Consider the following 6,226-nt stretch of genomic DNA (forward strand, 5'->3'; position numbering starts at 1 on the left):
GCCAATGGATGCTTCCATATCTGTTGAAAATTCACCTGCACCTCCACACACCATTTACTGTATCTGCTGCACCCGATGTGGTCTCCTCTACATTGGGGACACAGGCCGCCTACTTGTGGAACCTCTGGGACACCCGCACCAACCAACCCAACCACCCAGTGACTGAACACTTTAACTCCCCCTCCCACTCCGCCAAGGACATGCAGGCCCTTGGCCTTCTCTATCCAGCACCACACTTTTCAACTCTGGTCTCCAGCATCTGCAGTCCTCACTTTCTCCGAGTTAGTAGCAAGTGGGACTGCCTGAAGGGTCACTGCTAAAGACACAGACACTTTCAATTGATAGCAATGAGTAGCTGAAGGGAACAAATGTAATGTTTCCAGGTTCACTGAAAAGACCTACAGTGGGTGGGAGAGAAAGCTGTGGGGACGACCAAAGATACGAGCAACTTCACTGACTGAGGAAGGAATTAGCTGATGGAATATAATGTGCAGCAGATATTTCCAAGCTAACTTAGTGACTGATTAAAATTCCCATTCCTTGCCCAGTCCAACCTTCTACACCCAAAGGTGATTTGTCGCTGTGGGACAGCTGTGTAGGTCAAACTGCGGGATATGAAGATGGGAACTGTGAAGTGTTCCCAGTCTGAGCCACAACATGAGGAGCACAAGGAGTGAGATGATTATTCTGTCCTGGAAGTTGAATGAGTTTTGGAAACAGGGTCCCTGTGATTGACAACACTATAAACCTGGCAACATCCAGAACCAAAGTAAGGTGCCAGAGGAATCACAGGTGGAAGTGGGAAGGGACTGGGCAAGGGCAGAAAAAATCGAGTCAATGTTCTGGGGACATGAGTTTGAATCCTACAGTGGCAGATGGTGGGAATTGAATTCAATTTAAGGGGAAAAGGAAGGAGTCTTCCCCATTAGAACATTGTTGTGAACATAGTCTGATACACTAATGTGCTTTAGGTAAGGAAATTTGCCATTTGACCTGGTCTGGCTTACATGTGACTCCAGACCCACAGCAATGTGCTTGACCTTTAACTACCTTCTAGGCAATTGGGGATGGAAAATGCCGGCCCAACAAATTAAATAAAGTTCTCCAGCTCTGGTACCCTCCTGGTAATCTTCCTGTGCCAACTCTCCAAGATTGATGAATTCTTTGGCAATGCAGTTCAGTTCAATTCCCAGTTCAACATTTAGCTCAATTGTGTAGTTTGGGTTTGTGTAGCTCTAACTTTTCATGTTTGCTTTAATGATTAATTGCATTAGGTACTTATCTGTGATCGTCACTCAACTTGTCAAAGATCATAGAAGGAGAAAGTGAGGACTGCAGATGCTGGAGATCAGAGCCGAAAATGTGTTGCTGGAAAAGCGAAGCAGGTAAGGCAGCATCCAAGGAGCAGGAGAATCGACGTTTCGGGCATAAGCCCTTCTTCAGGAAGCCAGGCTTATGCCCGAAACGTCGATTCTCCTGCTCCTTGGATGCTGCCTGACGTGCTGCGCTTTTCCAACAACACATTTTCAGCAAAGATCATAGAATCCCTACACTGCAGAGAGAGACCATTTGGCCGACTGAGTTCGCATCGACCCTCCACAACCCAGGCCCTGGTCATGACACAGGCTGCTTCAGGCACAGCCAACTCCATTTTCACCTGTAGCTCCATGGTAAGCTTGTCTTTCTCCCTGCCTCACAATTATTCATCCCTTTGTCTGCCAGACTGCTCTTCTCTCTCTTTCTGGGCTCCATCTATTGGAGGAGAGGGACACAAGTAAGTTGTTCACTCTTACTGGTTCCCTTCAGGCGAGTTTCAGGTCTAGTCTGGTTGACCATCTCCTCACGAATTGACGAATTTGGTCCCCAGTGTTGCTACTGCGAATCTGATGCTCCCCAGTCAGAATCTGTTCTCCGTCTTTGCCATTTGAAGCACGTCTTTGAGGTGGTGTTTAAAGGGCAATCAACATTTAGGAGTGAAGTGATGTAATAATCAGCAAAAACAACCTAGTCATGTCTGTCCTGCTACCAGTTGTTAGAAAGAAGTACTTTACTATGTTCAGTGGAAAATTTCAGTAGCAGCTGGTGAGCGTTGGGGTGTGGGTGATAGTCACTGTCAAGCAGAGGGAGATGGAGCTGTGATTGTGAAGGTTTTATGGAATCCTAGAGGTCTACAGCATGGAAACAGGCTTTTCGGCCTAATTGGACGATGCCACTCAGTTTTCACCGTTAAATAGTTCCATTTGCCTGTGTTTGGCCCATATATCCCCCCAGTTGTCCCTCACTCCCAGAAAATATGGATAAAGAGGACTCAGTAATAGCAGTGCCACTGAATTTCATGTTAAAATGGTGAAACTTAACAATAAATCTCTAAACAGAAAGTAATCCTTCATGTCGAGGAAACAGCAGTAATGAGGTGAGGTCATGTAATGCACATGGGCAGGACAAACAAGACAAGGAAATACACGATGAACAAAAGGACCCTGGGAAGCATTGACAATTAGAGAGATTTGGGGTGAATGTACACCAGTCTCTGAAGGTAGATAAAGAATGGAGATAATATACTTGCTTTTATTAGCCTGACATCTTGTTTCTGTCCTTGGGATTTTCACTTGCGATCTCTTCCTCCCTTGAACTCTCTTTCTCTCCTTCCCTCCCTCTGACTGTCACTATCTCATTCTCTGTCTGTTGGTTCTTCTCTTTTTCTCTCAATGCATTTTTTCTCCCTCTTTCTCCCTGGGCCCTCTGCTCTGTCCCAGTGGCAGGGAAGGGGGATTGGGAAGATTTGGACTTAGTGCCACAAATTGCTGTACAGTTAATGCAGTAGGATACACATTTCCCCTGTCTCTCCCAGGTTTTACCCTCACTGTTGTCCAAACCGGGCCAGGGGGTGGAGGGATGAGTGGAAAGGGCATAAAGTACCTTTCTCATTGAGTGTGTGATTGGTTGGCTGCAGACTGGAATCTTGCTGTGCATTACAGCAGTCAAAAGACCAGTTAGTCTCTGAACATACTCACCATGTCCTTCAGCCCAGGGGTTGTGAGTCTGCGAGGGGAGGTGGAGTAGCCATGCCCCTGAGTTCTTGAGCGGAGGAATGGGAAGCAAGGAGGTGGTGAGAGAGAGCCAGGGACAGGGGGAGTGTTTGATGGGGCTTGAGGGGGGAAGGGGCTGTTGTCGGAGAGAGAGAGATGGAGGGGTGAGAGGACAAAGAGGCAGAGTATGAGACAGGGCGGAAGAGCGGTCTCCCCAGGTAGGGGAGTAATAATGCCATTCGGGGCAAGGCCTGAGTAGCTGGACAGCACCAGGATCATTTAATGTGGGGTGTGGGGGGAGGATGGGGGATTGTTGGTGGTTGTGGTGGTAGGGAGGCATGATGGGCTGAAAGGATTATCTATGCGATGTGAAGCTTCCATAATTCTGGGACTGGGATCTTGCTGTGCACAAAAGCAGTCAGTTACAGGCCAGTTAGTCCAGACAAACTCATTAATCTCTGCGCTAGGGAGTGGGGCTCAGCATGATATGGGGGACAGCAAAATATTTGTGAGGGTACACATTTGGTGAGGAGTATATTTGGGAGGGCAAAATAATTGGGAAAGGGCAAACATTTGGGAGCGGAGTAAACTGGGAACAGAATAGGGGGATGCAATATTGTGTGGGCACTTTCAGATCTAAGAGAAAAAGACACGGTGAGAGAGAATGAGAGAGAAAGAGACAGAGGGAGTAAGTGACAGAGAGAAGAGAGGAAGAGTGGGGATGAAGAAACAAGAACAGACAGAGAATAGAGAGATCGAGGAGGAGAGCAAGCGAAGAACAGAGACAGAAAGTGCTAGAGAATCTCAGAGAGGGAGAGAGAGAGAGAGAAGGGCAGAGGGAGAGATAGGGAAGAGAGAGAGAGAAAGAGAAAGATGGAGACAGAGAGAAAGAGAAGGACAGTGAGAGGGAGATAGAAAGAGGGAGGCAGACAAAAGGACAGAGAGAGAGAGAAAAGAGGAAAAGTCAGACAGGGACAAACAGAAGTTAAGACATGGACAGACTGAAGTGGTGATACTCATATTCCAGTTAGTCCCAGCTCTCTTGATGGTTCCTCACATTCCCTCTCTCCCATGAGGTTTGCTTCAGACTGAGAATGTATCAGTGTGTTGTATATTTGTGAGTAATCTCTGTGTCTGTGTCTCTGTCCAATGGAGTGTCTTTTGTTTTGGGGATTAATTCCCTCTTTCTCTCTCTCTTGTGTTTACAATGATACCCGCTGCTGAACACCCCATGCCATTGCACAAGCATCAACAGCATTTTCTTCGAGTGAACTTTTTTGGAATTGAAGTAACAGGTTGTTATTCCATCAAAAAGTCTGATCCACTGCATTATTCCCTTGATGTAAAACATGCTGTGCCAGCAGCTGCCCTGACATATACAATGTACTGGGGGAATGTTCAGCTCAGTGTTGTTGTTACTGCAAACATTTATAAACTTTCAATTGTTAGCTGGCAACAACAAGTCCCTTCAATACTACCTTACTCCCACCCTGATATACTTTCCAACCATCAATGACCACAAAGTAGTCTGGGGTTATTCAGCACCTAAGTGTGATCTTCAATAAATCACCTCAATTTCACACAGTGATTCAAACAACATGAAAAATGACAAATAAAAACTGAAAGAACTGCGGATGTTGTAAATCAAAAACAAAAACAAAAGTTGCTGGAAAAGCTCAGCAGGTCTGGCAGCATTGGTGGAGAGAAATCAGAGGTGATATTTCAATTTAAGTGGCCCTACCTCAGAACTGTCATCCAAACAGGAGCTGAACATACTAAACTGCCCTATGTGAGGTCAGTTCCCTGAATAGCCATCCCCAACCAGCAAAGGTTCGAGTCATGAACAACTACCCATAAAGTGAACACAGGCGAGCAGTCATTCCCACTCACCTCCTTTTCAACCACCCAGAATGCAAGGAAGATGCAATAAAAATTCTAAGAAGTAAATTGGCTAAAATTGCCCAGCAAGATCTTGAACTGACTTGTACTACAGCAATTATAACAGGTGGAATTTATATATCTATATAAATCTGCCTCTGTGGTGTGAATCACCATCACTGCTTGGACAGACATCCCATGTGACAATCGGTGCAATGATGTCCCACACCATGATGCAAAGAGCATCTTGTAAATCACAGTTGACAGATGATTCATATTCTTTTAGCAGTGTGCTGCTGATGGACTATGAATCAACTGATGATCCATTTACAGTTTCCAACTCACGAGTCTCTCAATGTTGAATTTCAGTTCAACTGGAGGGCACAACAGAGAGAAAGCACTGCAGATGCTGGAGATTAAAATTAAAGAGTGTGGTGCTGGAAAAGCACAGGTCAGGCAGCCTCCGAGGAGCAGGAGAATCAACATTTTGAGCATTAGCTCTTCATCAGGAATACACAATAGCAGCACCGACTTTCACTCTGTCAGGCCAAATGTTCTTGATCCTAATTGGAGCCTTGGAGCAGCACAAAAATATCAAATATCCTAAATCACACGTCATTCACCATAAACCAACTTGGCTTTCATCTGTGAAAAATCCTTTTGGACCAACCAATTTCCACAGTGGTGAGGCCTCTGGACCAGGTCCAATAACAGAGATTTCACAAAGTTGATGGAGTACTGCATCAAGGTGTAACACTATGACCTCACAGTGAATTGGTCTAAAAATATATCCGGGCACTTATCTGTAAAATGTCAGTGCCAACAAAATAATAATAGCAATAATAATTACTTACGCAAATTAATAGCCTAAAATGAAATAACAATCCCAAGCAAATGTACATGGGAGTATCTTCACATAGACCATTATCGTTTGGGGAACATCAATGGATAACAGCAACAAAGGGCAAGATGGGAAACGTCCTGTTTGACAAAGTTGTTTGATCCTCTGTGGGACAGCTGCTACCACAACACTCCAGATCTCAGTGTTTGTCCTGTTAAACTGTGCACTACAGCACTATGCCTCTTTCTACAAATAGCATAACTCACACGTCTTTTTGACAAACAAATAATTCAACAATACACATCATAAATGGAACCCTGTGCTTAACACCGCTCCCAGTGGGCTGTCCTCACAAATGCTGTGTCTCCACAGATCCACTGATTGATGAAAATACACAGATAGTCAATGCCATCCGTGCTCACCATCAGTTATCACTCCATAATGACTTGCTAAACTCACCTTTTGCTAATATTGTAGC

Source organism: Chiloscyllium plagiosum, unplaced genomic scaffold, assembly GCF_037043375.1.
Source record: "Chiloscyllium plagiosum isolate Xiang-an unplaced genomic scaffold, Cpla_swu_hap1 HiC_scaffold_22, whole genome shotgun sequence".
Classification (NCBI taxonomy): domain Eukaryota; kingdom Metazoa; phylum Chordata; class Chondrichthyes; order Orectolobiformes; family Hemiscylliidae; genus Chiloscyllium; species Chiloscyllium plagiosum.